Consider the following 13,769-nt stretch of genomic DNA (forward strand, 5'->3'; position numbering starts at 1 on the left):
ACACACACACACACACACACACACACACACACACACACACACGCACACACTTCTCTAGAACTTGACACTCTGGGATTAATGTGAGAAAGACTAATGGCCAAGAAATATCCCTGCCCCATAAATAGAACCTCTGACAGCATAAATGTGCTAGACTGAACATATTGTATTCATTTTATCATGAATGTTTGCTTTTTAAAATAAAACGGAAAGGGAGAGAAGCACAATGCCACTTTATGATGCATTTTTGAGCCTTCCCAGGAAAGCAAGTTCTGTTCAAAGCTTCTTATAATTTCAGCACATCCCTAAGGCCGGGAGCAGGGTATTCCCCGATAGCAAGAAGCAGACCGTCAATAGGAAATAGGAGTGCAGCCGGGTGTCTGATCTTTTTCTCTTCTCACAGATCTGTGTGCACAAAGACTGTTGGACAGTACAGATGTGTGGAATATTAACAATTATACACACATTTCTGTTTACTTCTAGAATTTCGCCTGTAGCTCCCTAGTTATAGAAGTTGATGAAGTTCATGTTCTCTTTTATTTCAGATGTGTTCCGATCTGGGGAACTGTAGAAAAATCAAAGACAATTCTTTTGCAGAATTTAAAGCTGTATTTCTCAATTACACTGTAATCAAGAGAGAGTTAGAAATGCGTATTTCTACTTAATAAGACCTTTCTGCTAATTGTGTAAGCAGAGTCTTTTATGTCAGTAATGGTGTAATTACAATGTGATGCTCTCATTCTATAATAGCATTTGATCTTCCTGAAATTAATATGTAAATAACAAACCCAAAAGATATTTCCTTTAAGTGCTTTCTTGGTTATTTGCCTTAGCCCTGTCTATTACGCTCTTTGTTCCTAAACTGGTCTTTCAAGTCTAATCTGCTTACCTGTTCCTATAGCAACAGCATTTTTTTGGACCTTCAGAAGTAGATTTCTTCTGTTATCAAAACTGAAAAATTATAAGGGGATAAAAGGCACCCACATCTATGTGGCTTACTTAACCACTTCCTTATTTTTTTTGGGTTTGACAGCCAAATGACAATTACCTTCAGGCCCTACACAAATGTCACCAGAAATGACTTTCTGACCTTATTTTTATTTTTCATCATTCTCTATATTAAGTTGAAAATTTGATTCCCATACTTAATACTATTAACCAGAAGGCAGGGTCTTCTTCCCTCTAATTTTTAAAGTAGTTCCTTAAATTATCAGATCTAAACACACCCATGCTTTTCCTCTACACTCATTTCTGCTCTTTGACAATTTGTCTCTCAAGACTCACTATGAGTCCTTGAGAATAGACATTCTAGAGAAGCCACTATCTCTTCTAGGGAAACTTGTATTCTTTCTGAAGCTTACACATTCCCGAGGAGCAATTTTAATATTCATCTTCATAATAGCACTTCCCCCTGACCCCAATGCATCAGGGCATCCATGAGTTCTGCATGGAGCTGAAAGCCCAGTTAGGAGAGAGCCTTTGATATGGAGAGGGACACTGTTTTTTGGAAAGGAGTCATTTGCCCAGAGTCTCAGTGGAGGTGCAGCAATTAGTATGCATCCTGTTCTGCCTGGAGAAACCTGGCCACCTGCCTGTTGCAGTGTTTGACACTCTGTCGCCCTTTTTAATTTACTACTCCACTCCCCTTGCCTAGGGCAGTGAACTTCAAAAATTATCAAGATATCTTAAATGTATTCCACATATTTTCATGGCAATTTTTAGTTTACAAAATGTTTCTTATTGGCCACTAGCTAATTTAGTTTTCACTACAACCTGTGAGTTAGGCGTTATGATTTCTGTTTTAACTATGAGAAAACCGATGGGCTGAGAATTTGCTTGTCTTAAGTTACATAAGCCCAGGAGCTGAGGCACCACATAGGTTACTATAAGTTGGTAGCTCTTCTGTCTTTGGACCTGAACATAGCTCACTGATACCTTTTTCAGTTCTTTCCGGGGACATTGCACTCTTAACAGGAGAACCCACTTCTTCCCTTAATAAAACAAAGCTTAGGAGAACACATGATCTTTGATTTCCCAGGATCCATTTCGTTATAGATGATTTGTATTTTCTGAGTAAGCCTGCCTTCTCATTCTTCAGTGTTAACCTATTTAGAAAGCCAAGATTACCTAGAAGTATGTCATACCCAAGTGTTTATAGTTCCATGCTTTATAACATACACCCGACCTTTGCAGAAGTCATTCCTCTGATGATAGAAATCGCTTCAAATTTCAAGCGAAAACAGCATGCTAGGGGTTAGCCCTCATGTCAAATAGAGAAGAACAAGAATATTTCCAGGCCTTAAGATGCTTGGGACTATCTTTCATTCTGGAATAAAAGAGATACACTAAGGAGTAACTCTGAGTGATCTGAAAGTAATACCTTAAGTACTAAATGAGATAGGAGCTGATGGAAGAAAGAATTTGTTAAAGGGACAAGGAAGAATACCGGAGAAATTGCCATTTAGAGAAGGTACACCCAAATGACTCAGAAAGGCCTCAGAAGAGATACTGACTCCCAGACAGCACCATGCCCAGATCAGACGCCTCACTAGCCTTGGGCTAGCCACTTGCCTGCTTTCGCCTCAGTTTTCTGTTTTGTTTTATCTGTGAAATAGGAGTGGTCCTTCTTACCCTACCTGTCTCACAGGGCTCTTATGAAGTACAACTGAGGTAATCTATGAGGAAGTGTTTTGAGAAGTATAAAATTCTGGAAAAGACTAAGATGCTATTACCCAACCAAAGATGGAAGCTTCAGCAATTTGTCAATCCAATGAATAGTATTTCCTCAAGTGAGGTCATCTCTTCTTATTAAATAACTAGAGGCCCGATGCACGAAATTCATGCAAGGGCCTTGGCCCTCGCAGCCCCAGCTTTGTCTGGAAGGTCGTCCAGACTGTTGTTCTGTTGTTTGGTCTAATTAGCATATTAACTCTTTATTATATAGGCTGACAAGTGAGGAATATATACTTGGATCACAAGCGATAGAGACTATTTATAAATAGAGAGGATCTGAGTGCCTTATAGTCTTACCTTGGGAAATCACCTACCTATGTTGCACCAGGTAGCAAAGGTTCCTTCCCCATCTCAGTTTCCTTATTTGTAACATGAGTATCAGAGGGCCTTTGAATTCTGATGTTGCATATATATATTTTGAAAGGCCTTATAAACACTGAATGCTCATTTCCTTAATCATGACTACACAAAGCTATCATGGTTTAATTGATTCAAACGTTTACTATTATCCTCAGTGACACCCTTGTGAACTCAAACTCCTTTTGGAAAAGTATTCTGAACCAGTCAGACCTGTGTTAAAAGTAATGTTCCCTGATTTTTTTTCTTCCCTAGGTTTTAGCAAATAAGAAAAAACACACACCTTGAATTATTTTTTTCTGATTATACAGATAACACGTTTATTGTAAAAATTTAAAATGACATAGAGTAGTCTAAAGAATGAAGTAAATATGATTCATGAAATTTCCACTCAGACATGATCAATCTATACTAATAAAAGGGTAATATGCTAATTAGACCAGATAGACCAGGCATCTTCTGGTCGTCTGGTCCTCCTTCTTAACAGTGGCAGGGGCCAAGGCCGAGGTGGTTAGGGGAGATCAGGCCAGCAGGGGAGAGCAGTAAGGGCGATCAGGCCAGCAGGGGAGAGCAGTAAGGGCGATCAGGCCAGCAGGGGAGAGCAGTTAGGGTGATCAGGCCAGCAGGGGAGGGCAGTTAGGGGTGATCAGGCAGGCAGGCAGAAGTGGTTAGGGGTGATCAGGCTGGCAGGCAGAGGCAGTTAGGGATGATCAGGCAGGCAGGCAGGTGAGCAGTTAGGAGCCAGCAGTCTCGAATTGCGAGAGGGATGTCCGAGTTGTCCCGGACATCCTGGCTGAGGGACACCCCCCCCCCCCCCCGCACAAATTTCATGCACCGGGCCTCTAGTATTATTATATTAGTGACTCTCCTTCCAGACTTAGAGAGTGCATACACAAACTTTATCACTTTCTAATTAGTTTACTGCATTTTGGCATTATCTATACTTTTGTAATTATTGCATGTTGTATGTGTATCATGGAAATACTATGTCACCGTGTGCTACTGTATATCTCTTCCCAACTCTATATTCAGTGACGTCATATTAGTAGCTTGAAACGTGTAATATTGGGAGTATTTGCGATATAAATTGGTAAATGCTATATAGGACTTTCACCCTGCCCCACCTGAAAGCTAGTTGTTAAATATTTACCAGCACATCACGGATCATATTATTTCCTCAAGACTTACCTTTGTTCCCCACCTCCTTGATATTATACAGTATTTGGATTTCTCTAAATACAATAGAGCTATTGTCTTTGGATAGCATCCATTTATTTGCACTGTACTTCATGCCAAAGCCAAATTAATCGCAACCTATTTTTTTTTTTAATGATCAACCCTAAGCACACATTTAATTATGACATTTGTGTGTGTGTGTGTGTGTGTTAATCCTCATTTGAGGATATTTTCCCATGGATTTTTATAGAGAGTGGAAGGGAGAGGGAAAGACACAGAGAGAGAAACATTGTGTAAGAGAGACACATTGATTGGTTGCCTCCTGCATGCACCCTGACCAGGGCCAGGGATTGAGCCTGAAACCAAGTACATGCCTTTGACCGGAATTGAACCTGGTACCTTTCAGTCCAAGAGCCAACGCTCTATCCACTAAGCCAAACCAGTGATGGCATCTTCTTAAAAGAATACACATAGATACTCACAAAACTGTGTGTTTTTTAAAAAAATAAAAAAATGGAGTAATTTCATATATATCTTTTTTAAGCTGGCCTTTTTATTACACCTAGAATATATTTCCCTTTAGATAATTATGGTTCAGATAATTTAATGTTCAAATTGTAGGTTTTTCATTGTCTAAAATTTTATATTTTAATGATAGGATAGCTAAATAATCAGAAAACACATAAGGAATTGATAGTAAGTTGGAAGGGGATAAAATAAATGAACTTCTCACTAATGTTTAACTAAATTGTGTTTGGGTGAACTATGCTTTATTAAGCAAATCTTTTATGTTGCACACTTAGATTATTTCTAAATGTTTGGCTGTGATGGACAACTTTGTACATGTATTTTACCTATTTGTCAGATTGTTTCCTTAGGATAAAATCCTAGCAATGGCATTGTTGCATGAAAGGGATATGTGTTTTAAATTTTGGTTGATACATAATGCCAAGTTGCCCTCCTCAGGATTATGGTTATACTAATTTATACTCTGACCAGCAGTCTTTATTGAGACTACTTGCTATCTCTACCATACTTGCCAATGTTAAGTATTATCCATCTTTAGAACTTCGTCTCATCTGGTATGTGAAAATGATCCTTATGGCTGTATTATTTTTTAAAATATATTTTTATTTATTTCAGAGAGGAAGGGAGAGGAAGAGAGAGATAGAAACATCAATGATGAGAGGAAATCATTGATCAGCTGCCTCCTGCTCATTGGACTGAGCCTGCAACCCAGGCATGTGCCCTTGACCGGAATCGAACCTGGGACCCTTCGGTCCACAGGCCAGTGCTCTATCCACTGAGCCAAACCAGCTAGGACATATGGCTGTATTATTTTTACATTTCTTTGACTTGATGTGGAACACATCTCTATATGTTTATTGGCATTTGTATTCTTTTGACTGAAATCTCTTAATGCTATCCCTGATAGTTTCTCAGCAAGTAGACTGGGGATTGTGGAATAGTAAGAGAAGCTCTTTGTGAACATCCATCTCACTTCTGAGAACAGCAAGAGGTTAGTACTGCCACCAGCACTAATATGGCCGCCCGGTGGTGTGCGGGCTTTGCTGCATTGGAAGTCCTGTTGTGCCTTCAGCATGAGGGAGAAGCATCTGCTCTCACCAATTATTTGGCTCATTTTGATAGCTGATGTTCGGCTTTTCTTCTCTAACACCAGGGAGCAAAAGCACCTCCCCCACCCCAATAGCCACTTATTTATTATTCTTCAGGAGCACCTCCTAGTTGGTTGCCAATGTTAACTAATGACCCCACAGATCTCATAGTAGAGGAATTGTGTTCAGACTGAGGCATTTTGTCAGTTGAAATGTTCAGGAAGCTGGGCCACTGGCCAAGTCTAGTGTCTTTATTTTCTATTCATTGCTGCAAAACTCCCATGAAGTCAACTCATCTTTGACAGAAGCTCCTATGGAGTAAGATTTCATTGCTTCTTGAGAACAGGGACCCTGCTTGGTTCACCTTTCTATGGCCCCCTTCCCTTTCATGGTACTCCCCCAAAGTTAGCACAATGTTTGGCACAAACACTCAGGGCATATTTTCTGATCCTGCACTTGCAAGTTCCATTAACCAGCAATTTACCATTTCGAGGAGAACAAGGAGGCAGTGGGGCTTACAGGAGGAGCAGCTGGAGCAATTTAATGAGAAACCTAGGAAAATTTAAGTTACTTATTTGAAAAGATCTGTCATCTTGTGAACTTATCAGTCAACTCCTCTCTTCCCCAAGCATAAAGAAAGGTTATTCTTCAGAGTTAATTAGCTACACCACACTATTTTTCTATGCAATACTTTATTCTAGCCTTTCATCCACTCAACAAACATTGGCCAAACTTTTACTTGGTACTAGGAGTCCTCTGTTCTATGCAAGAAGGATTTCTAGCTAATAGCAAATAGCTTCTGTTTTCAAAGAGTTCACTGTTGAGTGAGAAGGACCAAGAACATAATGTGTGGGGTCCCATGCAAAATGAAAATGAGGTGTCCCTTGTTCAGCAGTTACTAAGCATCTTAGGATGACTGTAGCAGAACATTACACCAAGCTCAGGGCCCTTTTGAGAGAAGGGCTCTGTGTGACTGCACAGGCTGCATGCCCATGAAGCTGGACTCACAAGTGGGCGGCCCGGGGGTGCAAACACAATGAATGTCATGAAATAGGTGTCATCGGTGGAATTACGCATACAGAGCATTGGGACCACAGAAGGAGCAACTCAGTCAAAGACAGCTTCAAGGGGAAAGATGTGATTTAATTTCCCTGGAGGGGTAGTTATGGGTCAGATTGTGAAGGACTTTATAAGACATCCTAATGAGTGCACATTTTATCTTTTCCAATGATTCCTAAACACTGGCCTATGAAAAGACTGAGGAGTATGTGAAAAATAGATTCCTAGACCCCGTTCCAGACCCACTGAATTTGAATCTTTGATGGTGGAGCTGAACTTGGTTAGAAGGACTGTGAGGCCAGCCTGGTGAACACAAGGGGAAGCTGCTGGATGATCTGAACCAGGGAGTGTTCTGGGAGGATTTGCCTTTCCAAAGGATGTTATATCACAGAGTAAGGAAGGCTGGTTGGGGGAAAAGAGACCAGGAAGAAGGTATTTGAAATAGTCCAAGTGAGGCATTCAGGATGAAGCCTTGTCAGATAGGATCCTGAGTAAATAATGGATTTAAGAGATATTTCAAAATGAGAGTTAAAAAGACTGTAATTCATAGACTGAGCAGTAAGAGAGAAGGGGTAGTTATTAAGGATGTATTTAAAGTTCCTAGTTTGTCCAATGGGAGAAGATGATGCTACCACTTAATTCCATAGGGAAAATTAGGACCAGGTTGGGTGTGGGGGATGGCAAGAGTAATAGCAAATATCTATATGGTGACTGATCAAAACTAAGAACTTTTCTCTTAGTAATTTGCATAATCCCCTCAGGAGCCCTTGTGGAATTATCATCTTCCACATGTGAAGAAACTGACTCATAGAGAGTGATAAGCTCACGTTCATTTAGTTACGTAAATGGCAAGCTATGGCTTAAGTCCCCACTTTAAACATAGTGGTTTACTGCCTCTTGGTTTTGCTAAATTCTGGATGCACCACTTTATTTATTAATTAAGGCAGAAATAGCAGGTATAATTGGAAAAAATCCCCAAACATTAGAAGATCAGCATTTTGGTGTTGGTTCTGCCATTATTTATTCTTACAACCTTAAAGCAAATCATAGTCACCTTTCTGACTTCACCTCAGTTACAATGTGGAGATAATAATACCTTATAAATTTGAGTCAGAGACCAATGCAAATGGTTTCTTGAGGTCCTCTCCAACACCCACAAAAAGATGTGATTTAAAAATTTTAACATAGGTGGACAAAACTGCTGTGAAACCTTTTACAAATTTAAGTGATACTCTTGATTTTTTTCCAAAGCACTGTGAGAATTTTTTAACCAAGGAAAAGAGAACATATCTGAAGACATTGCATTAAGTGGGAACTGGATATTAATGGGCTTTGCTGTGCTAATTATTCATAAATAAAGGACCAAAGAATGAGTCTAACAATAAATGATAACCAACACTGAACCCTACACAGTTGCCAGGCCCCCAGAAAACATAAAGCACAAGTACTTGGCCTTCAGAAGAGTTGGTATGTCCAATATCTATACTAATAAAAGGGTAATATGCTAATTAGACCGGGTCAACTGGGCATCTTCCAGTCATCCCATCCTCCTTCCAGACAAAGCCATCGTGGCCAGGGCCGAGGCAGAGGTGGTTAGGGTCAATCAGGCCAGCAGGGAAGCAGTTAGGGCTGATCAAGACAGCAGGGGAGAGCAGTTAGAGATGATCAGGCTGGCAGGGGAGAGCAATTAGGGACAATCAGGCCGGCAGGGGAGGGTGGATAGGGGCGATCAAGCAAGCAGAGAAGGACAGTTAGGGGTGATCAGGCTGGAAGGCAGAGGCAGTTAGGGGCTATCAGGCAGGCAGGAAGAGGGATTAGGGGCAATCAGGCAGGCAGGAAGGTGAACGGTTAGGAGCCAGCAGTCCCAGATTGGGAGAGGGATGTCCAACTGCCGGTTTAGGCCCAATCGAGCCTAAACCAGCAGTCGGACATCCCCCAAGGGGTCCCGGATTAGAGAAGGTGCAGGCCATGCTGAGAGACCCTCTCCCCCCATGCACGAATTTTGTGCACTGGGCCTCTAGTCCCATATAATAAAAGCCCAGCAACCAAATAGCGGGACAACCGGTCGACCAGTAGCTATGATGCGCATGGACCACTAGGGGGAAGATGCTCAATACAGGAGCTTCCTTCTGGTGGTTAGTGCACTACGACAGTGGGAGCACTGCTAGGCTGACCGGGATGAATGGCTGCTCCCACTATGAATCCTGGGCTCGGCCCCAACCAGGTCCCCTGGAGAGGCGAGTGCTCCAGCTCCACAGAAGATGCTGGACCAGGGAGCAGTGGCTCTGAGGGCAGGTCCACAGCTGCTCAGCTGACCCAGATGAGCCGCGCTCCCACAGTGGGCGATCTCCACAGGCCACACCCCCCACCAGTGCACGAATCCCGTGCACCAGGTCTCTAGTATAAAATATCCAAAAATTAAGTTTGGATAGATGATTTGGTGATGTGTCCAGAGGAGATTCATTCTGGGGTACCAGTTTCAAAACTTTTTATTTCAAAGCTTTGTGAAGACTAGCCACAGTGAGACCACCTACCTAAATGGTTTACAGTTATTTGGATGCCCATCATGTAAACCTTGGTGAGTTGCCTGAAAACCACAACCTGGGGAGAGTTAAAAGACAGCTCAGAACACCATCTCCTCAGATCCATCCTCAGCCTAAGACAGTGGTTCTCAACCTGTGGGTCACGACCCCTTTGGCGGTCAAATGACCCTTTCACAGGGGTCGCCTACGACCATCCTGCATATCAGATATTTACATTACGATTCATAACAGTAGCAACATTACAGTTATGAAGTAGCAACGAAAATAATTTTATGGTTGGGTTACAACATGAGGAACTGTATTTAAAGGGCCAGAAGGTTGAGAACCACTGGCCTCAGGCTACTCTGATGGACAATGAGCATAGCTATGCCCTAGATGCACCCTCAGAGAAAGAATAGAGAGGAGGCCCAAATATGCCTTATGCTTTCCAGATAAATACATGTCCGCCAGACCAGGCCATTCCTGATTTTAGTTGTTGCACTCAGAGCTCTGGCTGAGACTAAAATCATCTTAAATCTTTAGAACCTGTTAGCTTCTTGGAAGAAGCATAGATAGAAGATTTTGAAACTTGGTTACTCAAGTTGTAGAACCAGTACAGAGAAGATGATATTGTGAGGAAAGATCATTTTGAGGTCAGTTCAAAACCAAAAATATCCAAGAATTAAGTTTGGATAGATGAGTGGCTATTTTTATTTGCTCTTTAATGAAAAAGTAGGTTAATTTTTTATAGCACATATCTATCTATCTATCTATCTATCTATCTATCTATCTATCTATCTATCTATCATCTATCTATCTATCTATCTATCTATCTATCTATCATCTATCTATCTATCTATCATCTATCTATCTATCTATCTATCTATCTATCTATCTATCTATCTATCTATCATCTATCATCTCTCTAATCTATCTATTTATTTATTTACTTATTATCCTCAGCAAAGCTATTTTTTCCATTAACTTTTCTAGAGGGTGGAAGGAGGTGGGGGGGGGGGACACGGAGGGAGAGACAGAGAAAGGGAGCTAGAAAGAAACACTGATGGGAGAAAGACACATGGGTTGGTTGCCTCCCACATGAACCCCAGCCAGGGCTGGGAGCCAAACCGACAGCCCTCCGGTGCGCAGGCCGACACTTTAATTACTGAGCCACGCTGGCCAGGACTACTGCACACATTTACCTACAACTCGGCTTTCCTGTAACTTGGAGTCACCAAGCATAATAAAGATCTTTCAGATCAGAGTCCAAGCCGCCCTGTGTGGTTTTTTCCTTTGGGCTAATTCCAAGAAATAATTTTTTCCCTTCTCATCTTTTCTGACCATCCAAATGTGGTCTGCTTGCTCTTGCCGGAATATATTACAAACTTTCTCTGCTAGGGATATGTCTTCATGCTGGTGCCTGGCCATCAGATTTCTACCCATCCGTCCAAACCTACCTCAAGTCTGACTCCCTTCATTAAGCCACCAGGGAGCCTCTGGGTCACTCTTAATTACTTCCTTGTCTGGAGTAGCTTTGAATGCCTATTACAGCTATCATCTCTAGGTTTTATAGCAGAGTCATGTGTCTATCTTTCTCCCCCAGCTGATTGTGAGTTATTATTGGTAGGAACTGTGTCTTATTTCATGTCTACATGTTGCATGTAACCCTGGAGTTATTTAATATGTTTCCAATAAAGTGAACTGAAGATTTTTGTGCAAAATATTATGAGAGTTTTTCTCTTTTTTTTTTTTCCTGACTCAATTGAGTTGTTGGTCCCAATTTTACAAAAGGAAGCCCTGATAAGTTATACAATGTGTCCCTATCTGGAAGCTAAGAAGTAGAAAAACCAGATCTTGGACCTAAGCGGGTTGACTCCAAGCCTCCTGCTCTAACTCCAATAGTATATGCCCTAGGCCTTTTGACACTGACTTCTGCTACCACTCCCCCTATCACTCCCACCACCACTCCCACCACCACTCCCACTCCCACTCCATCACTGCTACTGCTACCACTACTACTACTACTACTACTACTACTACTACTACTACTAGATCTTTTTAAACCCAAGACAGTGTGTGTTAGTTTAGCAGTTGCTTTGTAGTTTGGACTCATTTTGAGCTTTGAAACAAAACATCTGGGTCTTATTTTATAAAAGTCATGGCTCTCTTGATCTTTTGGGAGAAGGGAATAGCGCCACAGATACTGGAATCAGATGACCTGGATATTCCTTTATTTTTTAGCCATCCATACATGCCTGCATCACAGAAGTGGTCTCTGTTCATGTTTTTGCCCCTCCCCCAGAGGTGGCCTCCTTGGCTTGTTACTCAATGCTGGCTTCTAGTAGGGGGAGAGAGAGTTATCTGCTGCCCTTGTTCAACTTGAGTCTTAGGCTGCCTCTTGGTATCTGGGATCTGGGGCGTGGTCTTTGTCAATGTTCCTGTTCATCCTCTCCATGGCAACAGCCACCTCTGTCTTATATCTGGCCTTGGGTGGGAATGTCCTCCCCTCTCCTAGCAGTCACTTGGGCTTGATTTTGTAGAATCCTCTTTTCAGGATGGTAAGTAGAAGAGGGTTTTTGCTTCTATCCTTTATCCAACATCAATGGACTTTTGCTTGTGTCCTGGGAGAGGATTTCCTCCTTAGAAGTAATTGACCTCTGTCAATTTGGTCAGACTGGTTTTATTCTCAGACTTTGCATAGGGCCTTCTGAAAACTTTAGGATTACATATCCCTAGGCACTATGCCAATGGGAAAAAATAATTTGCTTTTCTTTCAAAAGTCTCAGCTAAATACTCATTTAAAAAAATGTCATTGGATTATTTCCCCTTTTCAAGCTTAATCATGCTTGAATACCATGCTCCTAGTCACATATTCACCCTTGGAGTTGGGATCAGAGTCAACTCTACATGAAGTACATCAGCTCAGGATGGTGGAGAGGGTGGTTTGACAAGAAAATTGGGTATTGGATACTATTACTTGGAGTGAGACAAATGGTAATTGGTGGTCTAAACAATACAAACAGACAAAAAACAGAATTCAATCTGATGGTTAATAAATCATAGTTTAACTGAACTGAACCACCAATGTTTAAAGTGGTCAGATTCCCCAGGTGATTTTCTTAGCAAGAAAAAATATAAAATATAGAGCTTTCCTGCTGGCATTTAGATATCTGTGAAGAGGCAGAAAAGGGCTTTTAAAAAATGTACATTTATTTTCTGATTTTAAAAGGGAAACATATTTAATGATTAAAATGTGTACAACAGAGAAGTAAAAGAAGAATCACAATGATGCCATCGCCCAAGGCAAATGCTATCAATGTTTTATTTGATACATTTATCTTCCAGTCTTTTTTGTTTGTGCCTTTTCATTTTTCAATTAAATTTGAAATCATACTGCATGATTTTATATTGTTTCCCTTCACTTAATATTATTTAATGTATATATTCCTGATGTTATTAAAATACTTCATAAAAATAACTTGAATAACTATTGAATGGTTACCCTATTCTTTTTTTTAAAAAATATATTTTATTGATTTTTTACAGAGAGGAAGGGAGAGGGAGAGAGAGTTAGAAACATCAGTGAAAGAGAAGCATCGATCAGCTGCTGTTTTTTGTCTGTTTGTATTGTTTAGACCACCAAGGTACATGCCCTTGACCGGAATCGAACCTGGGACCCTTCAGTCCACAGGCCGACGCTCTATCCACTGAGCCAAACGGATCAGGGCTACCCTATTCTTATATACATAGATTACTTTCTATTTACTACTACTAATAATATTACAGTGAACATCTCTGCATATAAATCGTGTCTGGGTTTTGTATAAGTTGGAGGGATGTTTTTTTAAAAGACAGAGAGTCTTTCCTAGTGGCCTAAAATCATACCCTTTGTGTATCTACACATTGGTAAGACAACATCAGTTTTCAATACCCTTCTCAGGAGTAGAGATCAGGACTCATGAGAAACTTCCATGAAGGGATATTATTTCAATGCTCAGAAACACCTTGTTGGCTATTCTCCATCCCAAAGAACTACGAAGAAGGCGTGTGCAATAGGAAATAGTGAAGTTTCTATTTATTTAAAGGCATTTTAGGTAAAAGGCATCATGCACACACATATGTGAAGGATCAATTCAAACCACAGAAGATTCATGGTGCAGAAGTACACAGGCTCTAGCAATATATTTCATTCGAGAAAAGTTTTCCTACGTAGCTCTCCCCTTGCTGTTTCTACCCTAGAAGGAATAAATAAAAGGTAGAATTATTATTATGATGGTATCAAATTCTATCCCCTGTGGTCACAGTTATA

The 13,769-nt window shown here is 40.8% G+C and overlaps 1 protein-coding gene across 3 annotated transcripts in view; it reads left to right on the forward strand.

Moving 5' to 3' along the window:
• Positions 1-13,769, forward strand: part of ATP13A4 (ATPase 13A4) — a 254,996-nt gene that overhangs the window by 396 nt on the left and 240,831 nt on the right. The window lies entirely within an intron of this gene.

Source organism: Myotis myotis, unplaced genomic scaffold (genome assembly GCF_014108235.1).
Source record: "Myotis myotis isolate mMyoMyo1 unplaced genomic scaffold, mMyoMyo1.p scaffold_m19_p_2, whole genome shotgun sequence".
NCBI classification, from domain to species: domain Eukaryota; kingdom Metazoa; phylum Chordata; class Mammalia; order Chiroptera; family Vespertilionidae; genus Myotis; species Myotis myotis.